Below are 27,349 nucleotides of genomic sequence, written 5' to 3' on the forward strand. Positions count from 1 at the left end.
TTGGGGTATCTGGTATTGGCCACTGTCAGCATACAGGATACTCGGCTAGATGGATCGTTGGTCTAACCCAGTATGGCTGTTCTTATGAGTGTGTTTCGAAATAAACAGCTATTCCAAAATGTCCCATAATTCTCATGGAATGAGGTTTACAGGGATGTTGGAATAGCAAGTCCATTATGCCAAAAGCTATTTCAAAACAACAGGCTTGTTTAAAAGATGCGGAATAGCTATTTTGGGATACTATAAGTATCCCAAAATAGTGCTGCAGTGTAGATGTTCCCTAAATGGTTCATCAAGTTATGTATATCCATCCCAGCTTGCTTAATATGGATCCCTCCATGATGTGAAAATTTGTTATTAAACTGTTTTTTTCCTGTTAAAAACTCCATTTTGTTAGAAGACTACCTTATACACCATTCTATGAATGAAAAAATAATTTAGCAGTCAGCTTAGTTCAAACTTTGCCTCATTCCCTCTTCTCTAGGCTAAGGGTTTTTTTTCTGAAAAAAATTGGGTTTAAGGATTATTATATCAACACATGATAACATAACATATACCCACATCATGTATCATTTTCAGAGTTTTAAACTCTACTCTTTACTGAGAATATATCAGGGGAATAGCCTGAGATACTGGGGTAAATACCACATGAATAGTTTGGATCTGCAAAATTTTCACCAAACATTTTTCTTCTCTTAAGCTATTTTAACCATAGATGTTTTGGGGCAAAAAAAGTTTCCTACAAAATAAAAGCTAGGGAAAATAGAAAATTAGGGTTTTAAAATGGAAATTGGGACAAAACCTCACACATAGAGTTCGTAGAGTAGCCATTATAATACTGAATTCCTGTGCTGTATCATATAGAACGGTGAATCTTTCATTTTGTGTTCTGTTCCATTGGGTAAGAGACAGGCTAACACTGAATAACTAACACAGAGCGTTCTAGGCAAAGCACATTCCTGTAATGGATCCAGAATTTCTGAGCAGTTCATAACTCAACTCCCACATTAAACAAAAGGAGACAGCTGAGAGATAATGAAAAGGAATCCCCCCAGGAAACAGAGACATGCAATGGACATGACTGGCCACTTTGTATTTCTGCTACTCTCCGGTAAGGAAAGGCTGAATGCTTTGTTTTAAATTTTTGTGTAAATATTGGTACTTTTAGAGGTTAAACAACACGCTGTACTGGAAACTGCCAAACCTTTATTTATCCTCAGCCAGAGGACAGGGCAGGCAGTATGAACGTGTACTGACAACCTCTTTTAATCCTATCAGAGAGAAACCATTCCAGGAATGAGAAGTAATTTAGCAGTCAGGCTAGTCCAAACTTCTCCTCACTCCTTCCTCTTTAGGCTTAGATTTCTTTTTTTTAAATTGAGTTTTAGAATAAGCACATTAACACATGATAACATATCACACACTTAAACCATAAGTCTGTATAAATTACTGTACTAAACCTTAGGAAAGTGCTTCTCAAGTATAGACAGTTTTCACTCCCTACTATCATCAGCATTAAACTCTTCCAAATTCAGACTCATTCAAATTGACATAATTTGTGAACAGTCACTGTAGTAATCCTGATGTGTAATTCATCGGATCACACACACAATGCCAAATGGTGAAACAATATAATACACTAGTATAAGACTTTTTTAACCCCCTCAAACCCTATCAGTCATATACCTAAATCTAATCATGTGCATCAGTATTTGGAAAATCAGGGCCTAAATAAATCCTCTTTATATTGAAAGTTACAAATTTTTCAGTGTATTGCAGAGTGCAAATTACAATTCCATTTATAGTAAAATTCTATTATATATCACATGATTTATATACACAGTATTAATATTGTGTGTTGTATTTATTTCTTATGGGGCTGTCAATTACAGTTAACTCACACAACTCAAAAAGTGCTACCAGACCATTTGCTGTTTTTTTCTGTAACAGACTAACTCGGCTACCCCTTGAAGCTCCCAAAAATTAATTGTGATTAAAAAAGCAATCACAGTATTAACTATACTGTGAAACAATAGAATATCAATTGATATTTATTTATAAATATTTTAGGAGTTTTTCTATATTTTCAAATATATTGATTTCAATTCCAACATAATACAAAATATACAGTGCCACTTTATATTATTTTTGATTACATGTAGTTGCTCTGTAAAATGATAAATGAAAGAAATTGCATTTTTCAATTCACTTGATTTAGGCAATGTAGTGAAAATGCAACTTATAAATTTAGATTTTTTTTGTTATGTAACTGCACTCAAAAACAAAACAATGTAAAAATGTAGAGCCTGCAAGTGCACTCAGTCCTACTTCTTGTTCAGCCAAACACTAACACAAACAAGTTCGTTTACATTTATGTAACATAATGTTGCTGATTCTTGTTTATACTGTCACCTGAAAGTGAGGACAAGTGTTGCATTGCATTTTTGTAGCCAGCATTGTAAGGCATTTATGTGCCAGATATGCTAAATATTCATTTGCCCCTTCATGTTTCAGCTATCATTCCAGAGTACATACTTCTATGAAAGTGACATTTGTTAAAAACGTGTTAATTAGATTTGTGATTGAACTAATTGGGGGAGAACTGTATGTCTCCTGCTCTGTTTTATTCACTTTTTGCCATATATTTCATATTAAGCAGTCTTGGATGAAGAACCAGTGCATATTATCACTGCAGATTTGACAAAACCCAAAGAAGGTTCCAATGTAAGATTTCTAAAGAAAGCTATAGCACTTGACCCAAGATTTAAGAATCTGAAATGCTTCCAAAATCTGAGAGGTATGAGTAGCATGCACGAGGAGCACATATGTATCCTTAGTGCATCTGGAACATAAATATTTTGTTATGGCAGCTGTAAAAGTGACATGCGAACACCTATTTTCACTTTCAAATGACACTGGAAACAAGAAGCTGACAGCATTATCTCCTGCAACTGCAAACAAACATGTTTTCAAGCATTGGCTGAACAAGAAGTAGGACTAAATGGACTTGTAAGCCCTAACGTTTTATATTATTATATTTTTTAATGAATTTTTTGTATATAATTTTACATTTGCAAGTTCAACTTTCATGATAAAGACATTGCACTGTAGTTCTTGTAATAGATGGAATCAAAATACGATTTCTCTTGTTTTTAAAGTGCAAACATTTATAATAAAAATGAATGTAAAGTGAGCACTGTACACTTTGTATTCTGTGTTGTAACTGAAATCAACACACTTGAAAATGCAGAAAACATCCAAAATATTTAAATAAATGGTATTCAATTATTGTTTAAAAGCGCAACTGTTGACATGATTAACCACAGTTAATTTTTTTAATCGCTTGACAGCCCTAATTTATTGTAAATATACATCTGAAAGAGAGGGAACAATTGGCTATGCAAGGGTGCTGAGAATCAGAACTTCCAGATTCTATTCCTAGTTGTGTACAGATTTGCTGCGTGACCCTTGGCAAGTCACTGCAACTCTATGTTTTAGTTTCCCCATTAAAAAAATCGGGGTGGAGATGTAGTTATATCTGCCTTTGTAAAGCAACTGAGATCATTAAATAAAAAGAAACTAAAGACATTGGAGAGTTATTTTTAAAAGAGTATCTTGAATTGTTAGGATGAAGTTGGGGGGGAAGCAAAGCTTTGTTCTCCACCAGGGAGCTGCAGATTTGCTGAGGTCATGAAAATAGCCAGTACAATCAACTTATAAGCCATGCCAAGGACCAACTCCAGTATAATGATGAGACAATTCCTCCACAAATACTTAGCCCTAAGCAATTGCTACTCCCTAAGCTGTACTTTTAATTCAGACTACTCTGCACCATTCCAATTAACTGTATTTTATGCTCAACTGCATTATTCTTTATACCCATACAGCTAAAAGACATAGAGCCAAATCTCTCCCTCAATTACACCCAAAGCCAGTGGAATTCAGAAGAGAACAGCCTTTGGTCCTTACATTTTAGTTAAAGAAAAACAACCTGTCTTGACTTCCAAGGGCAATTTGGATTGGTCATAGAAAAAAGCAACAACAGCAAGTGATACAATTCACAATTTATAGACTTTTAAAAAATTCCTCAGGAGGAATAACTTTTTATTCAACCTTGCATTAAAAAACATAATCTCTAACAGACTGAAAATCCTATTACTCCATCCATCCACATTTGGGTATGGCCTACCACCTCCTTAATGAAGCGACTGGAGGAACACTGAAATGATGACTCTCACTTTAATAGCATGGTCGGTTTAGGAGAAGATTATCCCACAACTGTCTCATGAGTGGTTTCTTGCAGCTTCCTCTGAAGAATCAGCTTTGGCCATTGTTGGAGACAAAATACTGGACTAGACAGACCACAAGTGTGATCCAGAATAGCAACTCCTATGTTCCTTGGTATGCAGTTTGGTAAGCCAAAATATTTGGGTCAAAATTATTCAAACATTACTACACATATCTTTCTGAAAATCACACACACACACACACACACACACACACACACACACACACACCTCTTTCTGAAAATCAAACTTACACACACACGCGCACGCAAGCTAGGTCTGTAATAGTTCTGAAAAGACTAGAGTCAATTTTTCATGGTAAGTGTTTTGTTTAAGTAATGGTAAGTGATGTAGCAGGTAGATGTGAAAGGGAGAGATTTGTTTCTCACAAGCTCTAGAGTTTGTGGGCAAGTGGCTGGAATCCCACTTGAACTCCAGAGCTATGGTGACACGCTGAACTAGATCTCTTCAGAATCTGACCTTCTTTCTCTGGTTCCACTCATCATACTATGCTTTAAGGTCTGACGACTGAGGAATTCTTGTTCTGATACTAACCTATTACAAATACTAACCTATTACATATCTCAGAAGTTAGCAGACTATTTTTCCATGGTGAGAACAAACCATGTGCTGTAAAAGGATCTGGGAATTACCCATCACTATGTATTCTGGAACCATGGCCATGGCTTCTCCTGATACCACACTTTCAGGAGTCTCTACAAGTTTATCTGAACTTTTTCCCCTTAGACATTTCAGTGCTGGATAATATCTAAGGTTCTCAATAAGAATACTCTCTCCAAAAAGTCAGTTAGTAGCTCTTCAGTGAGGATGAGTCATATGACTCCAACTGGGCCACCCAGAGCAACATGGGCCGCAGTGGAAATAATGTGGATGACACTTGTATAGCATTACACCATTTGCCTTTATTTTTTCTACATAATGCACCTGTCCCACTGTGATGTGCTAACTGCTAATGTCATTTCTTGTTTTTTTAGTTGGAACATATTACCTATCAGAGATAATCTATGGCTATGTCTACACTTGCGGCTTCTTACATGAGTAATATGCAAATGAGGCTAAGCGTGGAATATCGCCAACCCTCATTTGCATACCTAATGAGCCATTTTTTTCAGAAGAGGCTCTTGCGCAAGAAGGAGCGTCTACACTGCCCCTTCTTGCGCAAGAAAAACTCTCTTGAGCAATGCCGTTCTTCCTGAAAAGTAATAGGTGAACGGCATTGTGCAAGAGGGTTTTTCTTGCACAATAAGTGGCAGTGTAGACGCTCCTTCTTACGCAAGAGCCTCTTCTGAAAAAAATGGTGGCTCATTAGGTATGCAAATGAGGCTCGGCGATATTCCACGCTTAGCCTCATTTGCATATTACTCACGCAAGAAGCCGCAAGTGTAGACATAGCCTATGTGTTTTTGAATTCCCGTTTTGGTATGTTTTCTTTCCTGGGACATCCTCAGATGCTTAAGACATCTCAACTCAGGAATTCTTTATAATTTTCCCAGTTGGGGATGTCTGTATATTTTAAACTAATGGCTGGGTTGAAAGCCTATCGCATAGCAGGAAAGCAGGGAGAGAGATCTGGTTAGCTGGATGTAAAGATTGCAATTATTCCTTCAGAGGGTGTATCTTGGCTGCCGAACTGTCTATTTGAATGCAGATTAAAGTGGAAACTTTGCCGTTTGTTTTTCTTATGTACCCATGCACAAATCAATAAGGTATGCAGTTTTTAAAAAAATGATCTTTAATTACTATTGAAGTATCAAAGAGTTTGTGTCTGAGATAGTACTTTCATTTCATAGCCTTAGAGCATTCTTAATACTAACAGAAAAAAACTGCTCTTATGAAACCATTCAGTTGCGGAGTTTTTTAACCATAGTGACATTAAAGAAAATTGAATTTGTTCTACAGGGAAGTTTTTAGAATTAAGATAAAGTGATGGTCAGAATTACTTCTTGGTTCAAGGGAAAAGCCAAGTTAAGCACAGGAAAGACACTGATGATAGCTGTACCATCAGAAGGCAATGCTACAATTCTGAGGACTTCAGAAGAAAGAAAGAAAGAAAGAAAGAAAGAAAGAAAGAAAGAAAGAAAGAAAGAAAGAAAGAAAGAAAGAAAGAAAGAAAGAACTTTATTACTAACCAAAATAGGGATGTAATCAACTAGCTGACTATCCGATAAGCATCAGATGGTCAACTAGTGAGGCGACAAGTTGCTTCCCCTCCTTGCTGCCTCTATCAGAGAGAGGCAGCAAGGAGAGAGAGCAGAAGCCAGTGCTGGGGGGAGTCGGCTTAAAAGCTGCAATTCTGCTTTTGAAATGTACAAGAGCCCTGATAGGGCTCTTGTTCATTTCAAAAGCAGAAGCCTGGCAGGGATTGCTGGGCCAGCAGGGGACTCCCCCACTGGCCCTGCACCCCCTGCTGGGCTTCCTTTTGAAATGTACAAGAGCCCAGGAGGGCTCTTGTACATTTCAAAAGCAGAATTGCAGCAGAACTGGCAGGAGCAGAAACTGCTTCAAAGGCTCAGGCACCGCAGGGAGTGCTGGGCCAGTGGGAGTGTCCCCCAATGGCCCGCCTTCCTTGCGGGGCTTCCTTTTGAAATGCACAAGAGCCCCACTGTGGCTGTTGTACATTTCAAATGCTTAGGCTCTGGCCTCATGCTCCCTGTGGGGCATCTGCTTTTGAACTATAGAAATTCCGTCAGGCTCTTCCTACAGTTCGAAGGCAGAGGCACCCTTATCAACTAATTGAATAGTCGGTGTAAATCTCACAAATGAATCTAAATTTAACACCCCTAAAACAAAGCTAAAATTTACTCCAGCACTTTAAAGGATGATTTCGCTAAGGGAATTCTAAAATATATACAGGCACTCTCTTAGTTACAAACATCCAACTTATGAACATCCATACATAGAAAGAAAAGTTCACTGCAGCCGGCTTCAGGGGAGCATGCAAGAGGCACAAGTGGTGGCGAGCAGCATAAGTGCTGTCCGGAGGAGCAGGGAGCAGTCACACAACCAGCGGCTGGGGAGACGCAGAACTCCGAAGGGGAAACCACCACTTCTGTCCAGCCACTGGCTACACAGCCATCCTCTGCTCCACCAGAGTCCTCTGGCCTGCACTCACGCTGCTCGTGGTACCACCTCCAGAATTTCAGCTCTTGTTACATCTGAGTGGGGAGCTGCCCCGGAGCAGAGGGGGGCACAGCTGGGTTACATCTGAGTGGGGCTGGCTGCAGGAGATGGCACAGAACCTGTGGGGTGAGGGAACGTGGCAGCTAGGGGATGCCTAGAAAACCCCTACAGAATCTCTACCTACCATCTCATATTCCTCTAAATAAACCTGCCTTTTCTCAAGCACAGCTATTCAAGGTTAAATTTAAAAAAAACTATTTCTACCATTTTAAATTGAAAATATACAGTATTTGAGGTACATTATGGGTTAAAATAGGCTTTTGTATGCTAACTGGGAACCTAACTACCATTTGGAACATTGTTTCTCTGGGAAACGGCATCCCAAGTTCCAAACAACTGACTTATAGAATCATAGAATACTAGGATTGGAAGGGACCTCGAGAGGTCATCGAGTCCAGTCCCCTGCCCTCATGGCAGGACCAAATACTGTCTAGACCATCCCTGATAGACATTTATCTAACTTACCCTTAAATATCTTCAGAGATGGAGATTCCGTAACCTCCCTGGGCAATTTATTCCAGTGTTTGACTACCCTGACAGTTAGGAACTTTTTCCTAACGTCCAACCTAAACCTCCCTTGCTGCAGTTTAAGCCCATTGCTTCTTGTTTGATACTCAGAGGCCAAGATGAACAAGTTTTCTCCCTCCTCCTTATGACACCCTTTTAGATACCTGGAAACGGCTATCATGTCCCCCCTTAGCCTTCTCTTTTCTAAACTAAACAAACCCAATTCTTTCAGCCTTCCTTCATAGATCATGTTCTCTAGACCTTTAATCATTCTTGTTGCTCTTCTCTGGACTCTCTCCAATTTTTCCACATCCTTCTTGAAATGCGGTGCCCAGAACTGGACACAATACTCCAACTGAGGCCTAACCAGCGCAGAGTAGAGCGGAAGAATGACTTCTCGTGTCTTGCTCACAACACACCTGTTAATGCATCCAAGAATCATGTTTTTTTGCAACAGCATCACACTGCTGACTCATATTCAGCTTGTGGTCCACTATAACCCCTATAACAAACAAACTTTTGGAACACAAACTGTTCATGAGGTGGAGGTTTCCTGGACTGAGAGATTCCAGAAGATGCTGGAACTTAATTTCAGATATAGCTGAAGATTTTTAGCATTGCATGATACAACCTCTTTGTGAAGATGAAATAAATATTCTTTATGTTACTTTTTTGTACATGGAACATTGTGGGTCAGGCTATGAAGCCAAGAGACCTGTGAAACCCCACCACACCTCCATAGGACTGCTCAGAGTTTTAATGAACTGGGTGGACTTTCACATTTTGTTTATCATACATTTTCCATGAATAACTTGGGACTGATAAATCACAACCCAGCCTTGCAGACCTTTTATCTTTCCCCAGCATTAGCTCAGGGGAAGCAAGAGAATAGCTTTGAACAAGGACTGATAAGATGTCTATTGACAAAGGATAAAGCTGAACCATGCTGAGAAAGCAACACAATTCATGGTGATTTCTTAAAATTAGTGCCTCAGTGGTCAGAAGAAACCTCTGAAACATTCTAAAATTACATCTGTCTCAAGGGTCCAGATGAATGAAAAATACCATTAGGCCCAAGTTCCAGCCAAAGTAAAGTACCATTATGAAGCTTTCTAGAAAGAAAGTACTGGATAAATATATGAAAGCCTGGCCTTGGCTCAAAAATATTCTGCCTCTGAACACTGGATTTTGGTGATAAGCAGTGTAACAAGATTGGCTTGTGATCTCCCCTGAGATGCCTTTACTTCAACATTTTTGCTCTCAAGCATTTCTGTCTGCTAGTGCTAAAAACATCTTGTACCTTGAGTGTTTGTATTGCTGAAAGGTTTTTTTTATTGTAAAATAAACATTCACAGACATATATTGCTGCCATCTCATTACAGAAATTCTAATATTCAGTGTGCTAGTTAAAAGAAAGAGACCAGACAGCGCTTTCCAGTTTTGAATATGATTAATACTTTCTAGAGCAGAAGCTGTAACATGAAGGGAAAGAACTCTGTCTTCAAGAGGCACTCTTGAAGATAAAGCAAACATGACTTAAGGTCATCAGTAACACCATTAACTTAGAGAAAACTAAGCTTGACGCAGATGTAACAGAAAGTAGACTCTACAGTCTACTACAGCTTCAACTTCAGGGACTATAATATGAGAAATTGGTAACTGTTAACTTTTAAAATCTAGCAAATGCAGAAAACCAAACCAAACCAAGGACAAAGCCTTCATGGAGGTCACCCATTTTTTCCTATAAAAATATATATTGTAACCATTAGAAAACAGATACTTCAACAAGAAAGAAAGAAAGAAAGAAAGAAAGAAAGAAAGAAAGAAAGAAAGAAAGAAAGAAAGAAAGAAAGAAAGAAAGAAAGAAAAATTCCTTTTTCTGACAGAGAATCTGCTTCCAAAAAACTAATGAGATCTCCCAACTGACTTCAACCGTCTTATAAATGTCTCCAACAATCCCTTACCTGCAGTGATTTGTGCTTGCTCCTTGCATGGGTAACTCCGTGACATGCTTAACCTTATGTCTACACAGGGTGTCAGATAAGGACACTGGAATAGATGCACTAAAAAAATTCAGACTTTTGCTTTTTTTTTATTTTCTGAAATTGAGGAGGATGAGAAAGAAAGTGCAGATAAAAGTTAGAAATCCATGTCAGTCCACAGTTTGTGTTTACTGCTGTGGTATTCTTTGAATGTTCAAAGAAAAACGCCTCTGGAAGTGGTATCATTTAAAAATATTCTGACATGAACATGCTAATCAATAGACTCTCTATAGGAGTGTGTCCTTTAAGCCATATAAAGTGCCCAGTTTCCTAATGAAAATGAGACTTTTAAAATTAATTCAATATTTTATACTGAGTTTTTTGGGGGGAGAGAAAGCCACCAAAAACCCAATTTCTCCTGAGAGAAGATTAGCCAACACGATTTAACTGTAAGGCATGCATCTAAAATGATGCAGCTAATATGCTTGTCTGACTGCCATGTTGCAAGCCAAGCTAAGTGCATTATAGAATCTATCAGGGTGTTGCTCAGAAACGCTATGGTCTGATCAATTCTCACTGCAGGCACTGTTTCTTGAGTTTTGAAAGCAGGAAAAAAATCCGTCCAGGAATCAACATGCCATTGCACTGCTAAGAGAAAATCAGCTGAGAATTTCTGATAGTATAACAAAAATCCTACATTTAAAATATTAATTTGTGATCATTTGCAAGGAACCTCACAAAAACAAGTAACAAAATGGTATCTGCCTTCAACAACTTGCAACTTAAATCCAGAGAGGACTTGCCAAGTGAGGATTGCAAACTGACAAGGTGTGGAGCGGAGAGGCAGGATGCCTTAGTGCAGTAAAGTAAGTGTAACACAGACTATTGTGTCATGTCGCCCTTTAATGGCTGGTACATTCAGGTTATGCCTACATGGTGCACAGTTGTTTTTTATAGTGTTACCATGAGTCCAACTAGACTGGGTCTGTCAACGCAGGCTAGTAGTTCTTGCTGCTGTGCACTATGTATAAATATACGCATTGAGGATGAGATTTAGTTCAACCAACAGAGATGAATGATTTAGAGCTGAAAAATCAGAGTTCTATCTTCACTGACAAATGGTGATTCAGAGGGAGTTTGCAGCATATTGGCTAAGCGAATCTATCCTAATCTATGGCAATCTAATACACAAGGTAGGAGCTACTGCTTGCTAGCCACTGAGAGTCACTCAGTTCACTTGAGTGGGAGAGGTCTGTGTTTTAGAAAGGAATTCACCGTTGTTTTTTTCTGGTGACAGGTGGTGAATTAGTGGCAGTCACTAATTTTGTATATGAATGAAGAAGGCACAGGCAACATTTGTGACAGAAAGAACTGGAAGAGGCACAATACATGTGTCATATATAGAACAGATGTGAGAGGAGATCAGGTCCAGTAAATAAGGAGAGATGGCAATTATGTAGCATCTTGAAAGTAGTGCTGGCTAGAACATACAAATTTAGGTTCATGCAAATTAAAAAGTTTCCAGAGTTTGTTTCTATTCTGCACTCAAGTGAATATGAGAATTTCACTCGATTTGCAAAAAAGCAGAGAGGCCTATTCCAAAACAGCAACAACCCAGTAATTAGAACATTCACATAGAAGGTGAGAAAGCCAGATATGTGCTCCCCTGGTGGCTATTTTGAGGTGGGCCTCTCTGTCCGTCTCCCCCATTCTCCATTGAATCCTGGAACTGAGAAACTACAGAATTAAGTTTAATCAAAACCCAAATATTTTATCAAAAAATTCCTGACCAGCTCTACTTGAAAACTAATTACAATGTTTACGCTACTGTAAATATTAGTGGGGCGTATTCCTTCACCTGGGAAAACACAGGATGTGTAATATATACTGGCCATATGGGAAATGATATGTTAAGATATCACAAAGGAGGCAGAGCTTAGTAATCTCTGCTAAAATGTAGAGTATGTTGAGAAGTGGTACTCCATTTATTTATAGTTTTTTAATTTTAAAATTAGCAGACTTACCTGGCATTGCCCAGATCTAGCTGTGAGAGGGGATAGGGGTGCAGGCCTCCCGACGGTACTTCCCGAACCAGCTGGGGGCCGATTCAGGGGCTGTGGGTGTTGCACATGGACAGGGGTTGGGGAGGGGGCTGGCCTGGGGCTGGGGGAAGTTGCTGGGATTGGGGAGGGGAACAGGAAGAGAGAGGCCATGCAGGTTGGCCCACAGTGTCCACACTAGGCGGGGCCCAGAGGTGCAGGTGGGGAAGGAGCGCCAGTCGTTCCTGTGGGGGACGGTTAGGACAGTGCTGCCTAGTGCTGGTGGTGCTCCCAGGGGGCCAACACAGTGGTGGAGCCGTGGGTGGCCTATGTACTCATCCAGTCCGGTGCTGGGGCTGAGGGCAGAGGGAGGATGGGTTTGAGGCAGGGAGGCCACTTACCTGGGCCAGTGGTAGACAAGATGGTGAGCCCCATCCCCAGCGGGCCACTCCGTTGGTGCAGGTGCTTCCAGTAGTAACTCTGCAGTATAGCTGTTCCCCGTGCTTGCTGCCCCCAGTGGTGACATCCCTCCTCTCTCTGTACCTTCCCTTTCTATGTTGTGGAAAAGAATCAAATTCCAGGCACATCCCATTTTCCTAGCATAACCAAACCCTTACCTTGTTTTAAGTTAAGATAAGAGGAAGCTGCATATCAAATTCGGTGGTCCTAGTTCTTACCGTTTAGAAGTTCTTGAACATACATACAGACAGATGGACTCAGAGTCAGACGTACAAATCTCTAAAATATATAGAGAGATTGGATAGCAACACCTAATAAAAGCACAGATACCTCAGTAAGTTCTATTCACTTGCAAGGAGTTTTTCTGTGAAGCAATTTGTTAAGTTGCTGGGCAGCTAAATGGCTCCAAATACATTAGGAAAATGTATGTTTATCTGCAGCTGAATGGAGTTTCCTGAAGCATGTGTGCATACACACACGTGCCCATACAAGCACACACATACACAAAAACAGCAGAAAAAAAAATCACACTGGGACTGAGACCAAACGTGGAAAGTTTTAAGTTCCACAGAAGAATTTTTCACAATATCATGAGCCTATGAAAGGCTAAGGTTAGAAAAATTCCAAGATAAAATTAGCTAATGAAGTTGCTACCCCTCACACACAGGGAAACATCTCTGCCCCTTGAAATATTGAATTACGTGAGACTCTATTATGGAAACATATAGGAGCTCCAATTTGCCTTCATTTGCACCCTTAAAAATGATCTTTTGCATTTGTATACTGGCCTATTCTTGTTTCTCTGAGCCTTGGAGAAAACTTGTATGTCCAGCATTCTTTCCAATTCTGTAAGAATCAGTAAAAGAAAGGCCAAAAAGAGCAGAGAGCTCAGAGGCCAAACTTCACACGATCCTGCTCGCTGGTGAAGAGAAAGTTTACAAAGAGGGGATTTTAAGTCCAGTAGCAGCTATCCTTTCGAAGCTATGGCTTTACTCATCTAATTTATTTGAAAAATGGAGCTGCGACTGCTACAATTGATAGTTGAACTGGATTTAAGGAATAGGACTGTTCAAATGACCCCTGGCACAAAGATGGAAACCTGAGCTTTGCACTTGGGAACAGGAGCCTGAACTTAGAAACTAGCGCAGACCAATAAATTTTCTGTTAACTTGCAGACAAGACATGTAAGGAGACAGAACATTGCTAAGAGACCTAGGAGACATAATGGGAGCATAACTAAGATCACAGGGTAAGAATAGACTAAAGAGAGTGTTTGTGAGGATGTTTTGACCAGCATTGAGACAAACAATCTCTAGAACCTTATGACTTTTTCCTGTTGTAAATGTAATTGCAGTCTCATGTAGAAATGTAGGACTTCATCCAGCAAATACTTATGACCACATTTAGCACATACTGGGTATAAACACATTGATTTTACTGGGGCTATTCATAATAACAAGCACCATATCTGGTTATCCATGTGGTAGAATTGGACTCTTAAATGGCAAATTCATTGTGGCAATGGACTAGTATTTTTGTATGCTTGTTCTCCTGGACAGAATAACTAAATGATAATAAATATAATAGTGGGATGGCTATGAAATAAACTGTGGCAAGGAGTGTGGGGTAGAAAAGAGCCACTTTTATGAGTGGTTTAGGAGAGAAACAGTAATACTGAGGTTTTCTAGCACTGCTGAAATATTTTTGTTGCTTTTCTTACATAGTTTGATAAGGCTGCGTTTTAGTTAATTCTACTATTAACTATGGCAGGGGTGAGGAATCTTTTTTGAGTCGGGGGCTGCTGGCCCATGGAAAAATCAGTCAGGGGCTGCTCACAAATTAGAACCAAAACCAAAACCAAACATGCAAATGAAAAAAAAACAAACACCTCAAAACAAAATAAAAAAAAACAAATCTTGGCTGAGAATGAGAAAGACACCACCCTTGTTCTCCTCGCATACCAGAGCCTAGGTGGGCCCAGGCTAATATATTTTGTGTGCTCCAACCGTACAGGGGTGGCTGATGAGCTAGCAAGGGCTCTCCAATGCTGGGGTGGGGGGATCCCTGAGCCTCGGAGGCTGGATCCTGGCAAGCTAGGGGCCTTTGGTTCCCCACCCCTGATCTATGGATTATCTTTTCCCCGGATTAAACTTGAGGAAAAGGTTACAAATAATAAACCCTAAAGATGAAGCTCAGAAAGTGACTTCTAATTTTAAAAATAGCTGTGGTACGTTAATCTAGATTTGGCGAGGATTCCAACAGTGGATTCCATTCCCAAGTAATAAGTCACTGATTAGTAACAGACATGATTCCTGGAAGCCTAAATTAGCCAATGAAACCCATTTAAGATTCACCCACCAGTCCAATGGGATGAACTGGGACTGTCTCAGACCAAAAGGTTCTTTCTTTCAGATCCTCTCATCTTAAATTACCTCAAAATCCTGTTCTATAGTTCACACGGGACCACCAGAAAAGCAGGCTGTCTTGCAGCCCATCCCTCACGTGATTCTATTTCCTTTAAGTTGTTGTTTCAGTCTTTGTCTTCTGGTAGTAAGTTGGAAAAGCAGATTTACCTGACAAGTCAGAGTCTATAAGAACGACCATACTGGGTCAGACAAACAGTCCATCTAGCCCAGTTTCCTGTCTTCTGAGGAAATGAACCAGATACTTCATAAGGAATGGACAGAACAGGACAATTACAAGTGATTCATCTCCTGTAGTACAGTCCCAGCCCTTGGCAGCTGGAGATTTAGGGCAGCTAGAGCAAGCAGGGTGGACAGCTGGTCCCCTGGGCAAGGTGGGAAGGTGGCTCCATGCTCCCAGAAGGGGCAGGGTTGGGGAAGCCAGCCTTCAGTGTCCCCCACACAACGTTGTACCACATTCCGTATTCAGAGAGTAGTTATTAATGGTTCACAATCCTGCTGGAAAGGTATAACAAGTGGGGCTCCTCAGGGGTCTGTCTTGGGACCGGCTCTATTCAATATCTTCGTCAACGATTTAGATATTGGCATAGAAAGTACGCTTATTAAGTTTGCAGATGATACCAAGCTGAGAGGGGTTGCGACTGCTCTGGAGGATAGGGTCATAATTCAAAATGATCTGGACAAACTGGAGAAATGGTCTGAGGTAAACAGGATGAAGTTTAATAATGACTAATGTAAAGTGCTCCACTTAGAAAGGAACAATCAGTTTCACACATACAGAATGGGAAGCGACTGTCTAGGAAGGAGTATGGCAGAAAGGGATCTAGGGGTTATAGTGGACCACAAGCTGAATATGAGTTAGCAGTGTGATGCTGTTGCAAAGAAAGCAAACATGATTCTGGGATGCATTAACAGGTGTGTTGTGAGCAAGACACGAGAAGTCATTCTTCCGCTCTACTCTGTGCTGGTTAGGCCTTAGTTGGAGTATTGTGTCCAGTTCTGGGCACCGAATTTCAAGAAGGATGTGGAGAAATTGGAGAGAGTCCAGAGAAGAGCAACAAGAATGATTAAAGGTCTAGAGAACATGACCTATGAAGGAAGGCTGAAAGAATTGGGTTTGTTTAGTTTAGAAAAGGGAAGATTGAGGGGGGATATGATAGCCGTTTTCAGATATCTAAAAGGGTATCACAAGGAGGAGGGAGAAAACTTGTTCATCTTGGCCTCTGAGGATTGAACAAGAAGCAATGGGCTTAAACAGCAGCAAGGGAGGTTTAGGTTGGACGTTAGGAAAAAGTTTCTAACTGTCAGGGTAGTCAAACACTGGAATAAATTGCCCAGGGAGGTTGTGGAATCCCCATCTCTGGAGCTATTTAAGAGTAGGTTAGATAAATGTCTATCAGGGATGGTCTAGACATTTGGTCCTGCCATGGGGGTAGGGGACTGGACTTGATGACCTCTCGAGATCCCTTCCAGTCCTAGTATTCTATGATTCTATCCCCTTTTCCCTCCAGCCAGCCCTTAGTGATGCCAAAACTGCAGCACAACGTTGGAGATTTAAAGGGCTTGGGTCTCTGGCCGCCGCCACTATTAGAGTAGCAGTGGCTGAAAGCCAGAGGCTCTTTTGAATCACCAGGCCCCTGGGGAACTGCCTCCTTTGTCTCCCCCTGTCAGCGGGCCTGAGAGCATGGGTTGCATCCCTGACCATCTTAGGCTAATAGCTAGTGTTAACCCTATACTTCAGGGCTACTCAACTTTGGAAGCTCCAGGGGCCACAATGATATTCACAGCACATGCCAAAGGCTGCAATTTAAGTGTGGTTGCATATACATACAAATAATATGCAAATATATGCAAATAGCTCCTTTCACACTGATGGGCATGAATACAAAGATTAATGCAAGACACACAGGCCACATTTAAGCCAGTTCTGCTGATATTAATAAAATTCAGTATTTACCCAATTTCCACCCATATGACAGCACTTTTAATGAGCAATGACAGTCCAGGAATTGAACTACTAAAACACCTATCAACAGAAGACCAATATATTGACTACTTTTTTGTTTTGGCTCCCATCTGCGGGCCACGTGTTGAGCCCTGTGTAAACTCATACTGCATTGTGGGCCGCAAAAAAATGGGCCATGGGCCACATGTTGAGTAGCCCTGTTATACTTGTATTTTTTGGACCCAATAATGCTCATGGCTTTTACAACATCCTATGAGCATGAGTTCAGAGATTCACTTTGTGTGTTTATCCTAAACTCGCTTCCTATTAATTTTATTGGTAACCCTTATTTTTTGCATTCTATAAAAGGGTAAATAACACTTTCCCTTTATTCGGCTCTGGTGAGGCCACATCTGGAGTATTGTGTCCAGTTCTGGGCCCCCCACTACAAAGAGGATGTGAATGCATTGGAGAGGGTCCAGCGGAGGGCAACCAAAACGATTTGGGAGCTGGAACGTATGACCTACAAGGAGAGGCTGAGGGAGTTGGGTCTGTTTACTCTGCAGAAGCGAAGAGTGAGGGGGGATTTGATAGCAGCCTTCAACTTCCTGAAGGGAGGTTCCAAAGTAGATGGAGAAAGGCTGTTCTCAGTAGTGACAGATGGCAGAACAAGGAGCAATGGTCTCAAGTTGTGGTGGGAAAGGTCCAGGTTGGATATTAGGAAAAACTATTTCACTAGGAGAGTGGTGAAGCACTGGAATGGGTTACCTAGGGAAGTAGTGGAGTCTCCATCCCTAGAAGTGTTTAAGTCTCGGCTTGACAAAGCCCTGGCCGGGTTGATTTATTTGGAATTGGTCCTGCCTAGAACAGGGGGCTGGACTTGATGACCTTCTGAGGTCTCTTCCAGTTCTATGATTATATGATAAGTCTCTGAAAACATCCACTCAATGTGCAATGTCAGTAAAACAGAATCATTAGAAAATAATATAATGTCAGTATATAAATCCTGCATCTTGAATACTGCACGCAGTACTGGTTGCCCCATCTCAAAAAACGTAGAGAGAAGGGAAACAAAAATTATACTTCTATATGTGGAAAGATCAAAAAGAACCATTCGTCTTTGAAAAGAGACGAGCAACGGGGGATAGGACAAAAGACTATCAAATCATGAATGGTGTAGAGCAAGTGAATAAGGAATAATCACTTCTCTGGATCTGCTGGCAATGCTCCTCTTAATGCAACCTAATATGCCATTAGCCTTCTTGGCTACAGGGGCACACTGTTGACTCCTGTCCAGCTTACCCATGACGACTCCAAGACTGATTTCTTGAATTGTACTAGCTAATTTAGACCCCATCTTTTTGATTGTGTAGTTGGAAATAGGTTTTCCAATGTTCATTACTTTGCATTTATCAACAATTGATTTCAACAGCCATTTTGTTACCTTGCTTCCCAGTGCAAAAGAGCTTTTTAGTACGCATGGTGATTTAGCCAATTTGCATTAAAAAATAGTAAAGGTAATTTAATAAAGCCCAATAAAAATAATTTACTTAAGTGATAAGCACTATGGAACTAGTGGCAACAAACACTTGTTATCCATCCTAATTTTCCAAGACTGACCTGTTCATTAGCTTTCCTTTTACTGTAGCTCAGGAGTGTTGTGAAAACATGTTATTTAATTTAAAAAAATAATTTTAGAAAACCTTGCTGAGCTAAAGTGGGTAAAAGGTGACAAAATTCAATGTGACCATTAAACAGGTATTTTTTATTTTAGATAGACAGATAAATAGATAGATAAATTAATTACCAAAGAGAGCTAAAGCATGAACTGACTTGCTTTAGGCTTAAACATATTGGTAAACTGACCTTGAAGGACACTTGGGGAGAAATAACATATTTTGAAAATATAATTCCCGAAATAATAATTTTGAAATAGCATGGCCACACTGTGGGGAAGACTTGAAATTAGTCCGATGCAGGCTCCATTAATGTGAATGCACTCCCTCGACTTAGAGCCCCAGTAAGCACTGGGGAGTAATTAGTCTGAATTACTCTGGGGAGTAGTTATTTCAAAATAGCAGCAGCTGAGCATCCCATACGACCGCTATTTCAAAATAACTACTTCAAAATTAGGCTCATTCCTCATGGAATAAGCAGGAGTTATTATTTTGAAATAACCAGTCTCTTATTTTGAAATAATGGGCTTGGTAGTATAGATACTCTGCTTGTTATTTTGAAATAAGGGAGACCAGGGCTTATATGGTCAAAAGTTGGTAGAGAGTATTATTTATAGTACAATAGGAACTACAATTCTAATCAAAGAGAATTTCCCTATTTTATAGCAAAATGACAGTCCATGCCTCAAAGAGATAACAGTCTACTGCTCCAATCTTGCAAATGACTCTGAAGTCAAACTCCAGTACCCACACACTCCACTGAGTCCAATGGGGCTTTGTAAATGCACAGGGGGCTGCTCGTATGCAAACAGTTCCAGGGATAGAGCTTTGGATGTAACGTTAGCTGTGTGAATAATGGATTTTTTTGATTCATTGGAAACTCTGAAGGGTTTTTTTTTTAAATTGTTTCAGTTTAAACAGAAAATGATTTTTTTTCTGCATTTCTGGCAAATCAAAAAGTTAAATAGTTAACCAGTCCCCTTCTAGACGTTCTAGTTAGAAAAGCACAGATGGTTGCTTAGGGTTGTGGAGGTCCTATTGGGGATCTTGTTCTCTTGTTGAATAGGCACTAGCACTGCTTTGGGTTTTGGGTATGACTTCTTGTAAACTCAGGCTGCAAGAGGAATAGCGTGGATGTCAGACTATTGCTGTCAAACTGAATGGATCCCGAGCAACCTTTAAGTATATGCTGCGTTGTAATATCTGTATCAGTCTCTGGACATGCAAGTTTTAACATTCCTGTGTTACCCTGAATGTGAGTTTTATGCTGACAAGGGCATACAAAACGGAGTCCACAGAACTTTCATTTTGTTTAAGGAATGCTTTCTCCCTCAGATACAGCTTCCCGCCAAAACCACAGCTTTGTACACTCGACCCCACCTATGCACCCATCCCTAAGTCATGTGCACTCAGTTCTAACAGCTGCACTCAGCCCTAACATCTCTGCACTCATTCCTAAAATGTGCACTCACTCCACTCACCAGCTACACACGGCCCTAATTCTGCACCCAGCTCATCAACATCTTTTCCCCGCCTCAGAGCCTATATAAGCTCTGGCTTGAGAGGAGTTTGGTTGGTTCCTCTGGTTTCTTTGATCTTTCCAAGTTCCTGTGGTTCCAATCCTTTCCCCTGTCATCTTTGGATTAATAACTTTGATTTGGTGAGGCCTTGGTTTTGACTCATTAGCCACCTTGCGTGTGGGAACGCCCCACATGGAGGGTATTTGGCTAGAGTCGTTGGACTGAGACTGGACTTACAATCTACCACCTTCTGGGTACCTTCTGGACCGGAGGGTTTAGCCGCAGTACCGTATCCTGAGGAGCCATTCTCCCAGCGATTGAGGGTCATTCCAGCATTCTTCCGCCAAGAGGCGAGGATTATCGCTTCGAGGGATCTCCCCGCTTGACCTCCTTCAAGGCTTCCAATTAGCCATGAAGTAGAAGGTCGCGGGCGCCAATCGCAACATATTTTGTAAAGTATACCTTTCTTTGTATTGGGATCTTTCCTATTTTCGTGGTTTCTAGGGATAGGGTGGGTGAGTTGTGTTTATTATTCCTGTTTGTACTGTTCATTCAAAATACATGGTTTGGCCCCAAACTTTGTGTTGCCTGATTATTGGGTCCATAAATCGCTGGTGATAGAGATACAGATTACCAGGTGAACCTCGCTTCTGACTCTAGAATCTAGTCAGAACAGGTCTAATTTCATTCTAAATTAACGTGTTACATCGTTCCCATTGTAACACCTGATATTCCTCATCCCACTGCGCTACTTCATAGCTATTTTTTTCTCCATTTCCCATCTTCCTTTCTGTCTTCTGTCTAATTGATTCCAAGCCTGACCAGCTTTGAAATCTATTTAACTGCAGGGTGTCATCACCATAACCAGTATAACAGCATGAGCTTCCTTGGCCCAGTGCAAAAGCGTAGAGGTGGGAGGAAACCAGGGCACACCAGCCAGATGTCATCCTAGAATGGGGAAGTGAGATCGGATCTGGAGGCTAACACACACCTGTTTGCAACTGACCTGTCTGCGGACCAGATGCTGTGCAGCGTGTGAATAAAGCAAGAATCAGTGAGACAGATGTTTACATTTCTTCTCTGTCCTTTCTCTTCTTCTCGTTTATATAAAGAGCAGAAGTAATCTTAACATCAGAAGCTCAGAGCCTCCTAAAACCGAGTCACTCTTTTTTCCGCAGCAAGGACATTTGATACTATCTGAGAGTCTGTGAAGCAAGGGGCTTTTCCTCTATGCACAGCAAGAAGGGCACTCAGATAGTATTCTAAGAGGGCCATGTATGTACTTAGATAAAATGGAAAAGAAATAAAGTAGTTTATCAAAATGATAATTGGTCTCTAGGATTTCTTTTTATTTTCCTTCACTTAGACAATGAGGAAAATTCAACCATCTTTTTCAAGCATGGGCAAAATGGAGGGCTTGTTAAACTGTTGTCCATACATTTTTAAAACAGTGCACAGCATTTCATTATCAACTCCCTAAGTTAAGTCATGTGATTAACTAAAAAAACTCTTCTAGTTATTTTAACCACACTGTTAAATCGAATATCATTTGAAATTGATTAAATATTTTTGATGTTTTTCTACATTGTCAAATATATTGAATTAAATTACAATACAGAATACAAACTGTACAGTGATCACTTTATATTATTTTTATTACAACTATTTGCATTGTAAATATGATAAACAAAAGAAATAGCATACACTCAATTCACCTCATACAAACACTGTAGTGCTATCTCTTTACTGTGAAAGTGCAAATTACAAGTGTATTTTTGTGTGTGTTATATACCTGCACTCAAAACCAAAACATATAAAACTTAGAGTTCACTCAATCCTACTTCTTGTTCAGGCAATCAATCAGAGAACCCTCATGCCTTGGCCACCAATCCAGAGAATATACCGCAGTGATGATTACGCTTGTTAAAAAATATGTTAATTACATCTGTGACTGAACACTATGTAGGAGAATTGTATGTCTCGAGTTCTGTTTTACCCATATTTTACCCATAACATATATTTCATTTTACAGCAGTCTCAGATGATGACCCAGCACATTATTAATAAAATGAACATGCATCAGTCCACTTTGCTTTGGACCATTATCTAGCAGAACCTGTCATCAGTATGGCTACATGTCCTGTGGAATGGTGGTTGAAGCATGAAGAGACATATGAATCCTTAGCACAGATGGCACATAAACATCTTGTGATACCAACTACAACAATGCCATGTAAGTGCCTGTTCTCACTTTCAGGTGACATTGTGAATGAGAAGGAGACAGCATTATTTCTTGCCAAGGTTTCCTCTAAGCTGCGCAGTAGCACAACTCTGCAGCTGCTTAATGAGCCCCGCCCAAAGGCTCAGAGCTCCGCGCATGGAGCTGCCCGGCTGGGGGAGAGGCACTTGTCCCTCAGCTACATCTGCTGCTCCCTGCTGAGGACAGAGTAGAGAGTGTCTCCCAGTCGGTAGGGAGGAGACATCCTCAGCAGGGAGCTGCTGCTATAGCTGAGGGAGAAGTGCCCCTCCTCAAGCCAGGTGGCTCAGTGCATGGCAGCTCTGAGCCCCTGAGCAGGGCTCATTAAGCAGCTATGGGGCTGAATGGATTTGTTGGCTCTAAAACTTTTACATTATTTTAGTTTTGAATGCAATTATTTTTGTGTACATACATAGTGCCACAATTGCAAATTCAACTTTCAGGTAAAGAGAGTAAACTACAGCACTTGTAATGGGGGAATTGAAAAATACTATTTATTTTGGTTTTTACAGTGTAAATATTTGCAATAAAAATATAGAGAGAACACTCTACAATGTATATTCTGTCTTGTTATTTAAATCAATCTATTTGAAAAGGTAGAATATATCCAAAATATGTAAATAAATGATATATCATTATTGTTTAGCAATGCAATTAATCACACAATTAATCGTGATTAATTTTAAATTAATTGACAGCCCTAGTATTAGAACTTTCATATTCACATACTGGTGCTAAATGACCACATTATTAGGTGACAGTTTCTAGGGCTCTCTACAGGAATACAGTGCCCCTGTGTTGGGTTACTTTATGCTGAGGGACTAGAGCTCTGCATCAGGATGCAGAGAAATTTCTGTTGAGTCATGCACTGGAGCATGAATCAATGAAAGAGGAGTGGATTGTCCCTTGAGGGCAGCAGAAACTAGGGGCTGAGACTGAAGACATTTTGCAAGGAGTTTCTAGGAAACTCAAGTTTGGGGACAAAACCTGGTTTGGTTAATATTTTGTTATGGTTATTCGAGTAAACAATATAGCCAAACATTAGGAAGGGATAAGTTTGCAACATATACAATGGGCTGGATCCTCAGTTGATTTATATTGGTATAACTCCATTGACTTCAATAGAACTACGTTGATTTACACCAACTGAGAAGGTAGTCCACTGTGCATAATTTTTCTGGACCGGTTTGGGAAATCCATCTGTTCATATATTGTTTCATCTGTAATAAAATAAGAATCATGACCACTTTGAAACAGATTTTAAAACTGTCTCGTTTCTCTTCAGCTTTGGCAAAAGCCTTGGCATCCTCTGCAGAAACATTGCTATATTGCTTTTTATTGGACCATTCTTCAGTGAATCACAATGGCTGCCATAGCTGTGGAGAGAGGTACTATATTTTCAGAGTGATAAGTGGTAAAAGCATACCCCAGTTTAGTAAAAAAAAAGTGGTGTTATTGTATACAATCGCTGTAGTTCACTCCAGATTGCTACAGATAGTTGCGGTACTTAAAGTGGACAATAATGGTAATTTACAAGGACTCCGTGGCTGACTCACACAACATAGCCTCTTGAGACTGTAATGAACTCATAATTAGTGTTATTAATCACGGACCTAGTGTAGGAGGTACATACCATGAATTCCATGTCAAAGGTTTTTATTAATAAACATTTTTCAATTTCTCAGCTGAGGAGAGATAACAGGCTGCCAGAAATCTTTCCATCATGCCTATATCTCATAAATACTAACAGGGGTCAATCCTGGAAACATCTCAATTCATTGAGACTTCAGGGTGGTCAGCTGCTTATGGGAGGCACTCAGTATGTTAACTGGTCTTCACTGACAGAGTTCTGTAAGCAATGTACACTTGGGTGAATGAGGCCTGACAAGAATCTCACAAAATGCCATACAGCCTCGTTTCTCAAACTGCGGGTCCCAACCCCCCCAGGGAGTCACAAGCAACTTAGAGGGGGGTCGCAGCTGGATTCTGTTTTTCTCTTGCAAAAATGTGTGTGTCTCCGGCATCTCAACTGGCAATCCATTGACACTGATCATGTGACACTGATCATGTGATCATGGGATCAGTTTCTCTCGCAAATGTTCACATGTCTCCTATGTCACCACTGACGACCTAAGCGCCGATCCCGTGATCTCAGATGGTCAGGTTCAGCTTCTTTCACAAATATTCGTGTGTCTCCAGTGTCTCTGTCGACACGGCGTAGTATTTACTAGTACAATGTCTTTAGTAGTCCTTTGAGTGTATGTGACATTCCATTCTTTTATCAATTATTATATATTTATAAAAACTTGTATCTGTTATTTTAAATTTTTAGCCTTACAACATGGAAAGGTTTTTGTTGAGTGGTAAGCAAAAAGCTGATGACAAATCTACTGATATTGCTGATAAAAATAGGCCTAAATCAAGAAAGTATGATGAAAGTTACATATATTTTGGTTTCACGAGTGTTTTTGTTACGGGAATAGAACAGCCTCAATGTGTTATTTGTCAGAAAATGCTATCCGCTGAAAGTATGAAGCCAAGCAAACTAAAACAACATCTGGAAACAAGTCATGCACACTTAACTAACAAACCTCGAGATTTTTTCATTCGAAAAAGAGATGAAATGAAACAACAAAATGTGAGTCTAGTTAAATATATAAGCGCCCTTCAAAATCACTTTTAGCTTCTTATCAAGTTGGATACAAAATTGCTCAGTGCAAAAAGCCCCACACGATTGGAGAAAATTTAATACTTCCATCACCTATTGATATGGTTACAACTACGTTGGGGGAGTTTAGTGCTAAACAGCTTTTAAGTATCCCTTTGTCTAATGACACTGTTTGCTGCCGAATTGCAGATATGGCAGAAGATCTTAAAGAGCAACTAAATGAAAAAATAAGAAGCAAATCATTTGCCATTCAGATAGATGAGGCAACAGATAATGCCAAAGATGCTCATTTAATAACATACTTTAGATTCTTTGATGATGGTAAAATAAATTAGGATTTACTTTTCCGTAAAGAAATTACAGGGACAAGTAAAGTTGAGGATCTTTTCGATATACTGTGATTGATAGCTTTATGAAATCAAATCTCTTACAGTGGTTGAACTGCGTGGGCATATGCACTGACGGAGCATGCTCTAGGCCAGGCTGTGATAGAGGACTTCAAGTATTAATATGCCAAAAATCTCGTGGTGTTGTTTGGACACACTGTATGATTCATAGGCAAGCTCTTGCTTCGAAATATTTGAGCTCGGCATTGGTGTAAGTTCTACAAGCAACCATAAATGTTGTGAACTATATAAAAACCAGGCCTGAAAAGGCAAGGATGTTTGCAAGGTTTCGCGGAGAGATGGGCGTTGAACACACTTCCTTGCTGTTTTACTGTGAGTCAAGATGGCTGTCTCACGGAAACGTTTTGACACGTGTTTTCGAACTAAGGAATGAACGTCACCAGTATTTAATTGAGGAAAGGTGTAGTAGTGTACACATGTTTATCGACTGTGATTTCAATATGCAGTTAGCATATTTAAGTGACATATTCAATAAGCTGAACACTCTTAATACCGCAATGCAAGGTGGTAATAATCATATTCTTTAATTCTATGATAAATTGAAAGCGTTTATTAGGAAAGTTGAACTGTGGCAGAGCAAAATGGAAAATTCAAATTTAGACATGTTTCCTACTTTAAAGCAATTTATTGAAAGCAATAACACACATATTAGTGAAGATGTGAAATTTTGTATTTTAAATCACCATTCTTCTTTAAAATTTCATTTTAAGAACTATTTCTCAGATATGGATACGGAAAAATTTGATTGGATAAGGAACCCACTCGACACTAAACTAATAGCTGGTACACTCACTACTAACAAGGAGGAGCAAATCATTGATATCTCTTGTGACACTGCTTTAAAAATAAAATTCTCAACAATGTCTCTGAATTTTGGATTGGTGTGCAAAATGAGTACAAAGAATTAAGCGAGAAGGCTATGAACATACTGATCCTGTTTGCAACATCATATTTGTGCGAGTCAGGGTTTTCTGCAGTTGCTGCTATAAAAAGCAAGTATCGATCAAAAGTAAATGTGGAACGAGAAATGAGAGTGGCTATCTCAACAATGAAACCCAGATTTCAAAAATTATGCAACAATAAACAAGTTCATCCTTCACATTAAATAATATGATTGCAAATTTGATATTTTTTGTCTATTTCCAATAAAAATGTAGTTATCAAATGATATTGGATTATTTATTTCTTGTCCAATCCTAATCACAATAAAACGATTAGTTTTACTTGTGAAGCAGTGAGGGTGGGCTCACACAAATTCATTTAGCATTTTACGGGGTCGTGGTATCACAAAGTTTGAGAATCCCTGCCATACAGTAAAATAATAAGGCCTAAATTTTTAAAAGGGATTATTTAGGGACTTGCAAAAGTAGGATTGTACTCTGATTATAACTCTTGCTGATTTACATAGGCTAAGGGGAGTAAGTGAGCTTCATAAGAACGAGAGGTATAGTCATAGCTAAAACCCTGTACGTTATGAATATCCTCTCTAACCAATAGATAACATTTCCTCTCTGTTCTCACATTATTGTCAAACCCTTTCAGCCTATTAAAGGTTCAGCAGACTGAAAATCCTCATCTTTCAGGCCAGCTAGCATTTAACTTAAAATTTTAACATAATTTTTAATTTGAAGTTTTGTGTATTACATTTCCTTTTATTTTTCTATGGTAAAATACGAATATCAATCACAGAGATATCACTGAAATCCTATGTTCTTCCTATGTATGATCATAGCAGTGTCTGCCAAGGATAGCTCTAATCCACACATCACTGACAAGATAATGGCTTCATTATTGTGCACTTCGGGAACCTTAATCCATTCATCAGTGATATAGATCCTTTGTAGTTGCTACAGTTTGTTGTATCAGGGCCTGCTTTATGTAGCATGGAATCTGTGGATCCTAAAATGCACAAGTATTGTGAACTAAGGCTTTGTCTACACAAAGATTTATAAGGAATGCTGAGTCAGGCTGTGATTTTT

General features: G+C 39.8%; 1 protein-coding gene and 1 long non-coding RNA gene across 6 annotated transcripts in view; one reads left to right on the forward strand and one right to left on the reverse strand.

Annotated features, from left to right (window-relative positions):
* The window catches only part of KLHL29 (kelch like family member 29), a 598,373-nt gene that overhangs the window by 165,093 nt on the left and 405,931 nt on the right, over positions 1 to 27,349 (reverse strand). The gene's annotated exons all lie outside the window — the stretch shown is intronic.
* LOC142827757 (uncharacterized) lies at positions 942 to 25,640 on the forward strand. Its single transcript, XR_012902486.1, has 5 exons — positions 942 to 1,111; positions 4,304 to 4,413; positions 22,071 to 22,271; positions 23,581 to 23,683; positions 25,397 to 25,640. It is a non-coding gene; the product is annotated as an uncharacterized LOC142827757 (long non-coding RNA).

The sequence above is a fragment of the Pelodiscus sinensis genome, chromosome 3, assembly GCF_049634645.1.
Source record: "Pelodiscus sinensis isolate JC-2024 chromosome 3, ASM4963464v1, whole genome shotgun sequence".
Classification (NCBI taxonomy): Eukaryota; Metazoa; Chordata; order Testudines; family Trionychidae; genus Pelodiscus; species Pelodiscus sinensis.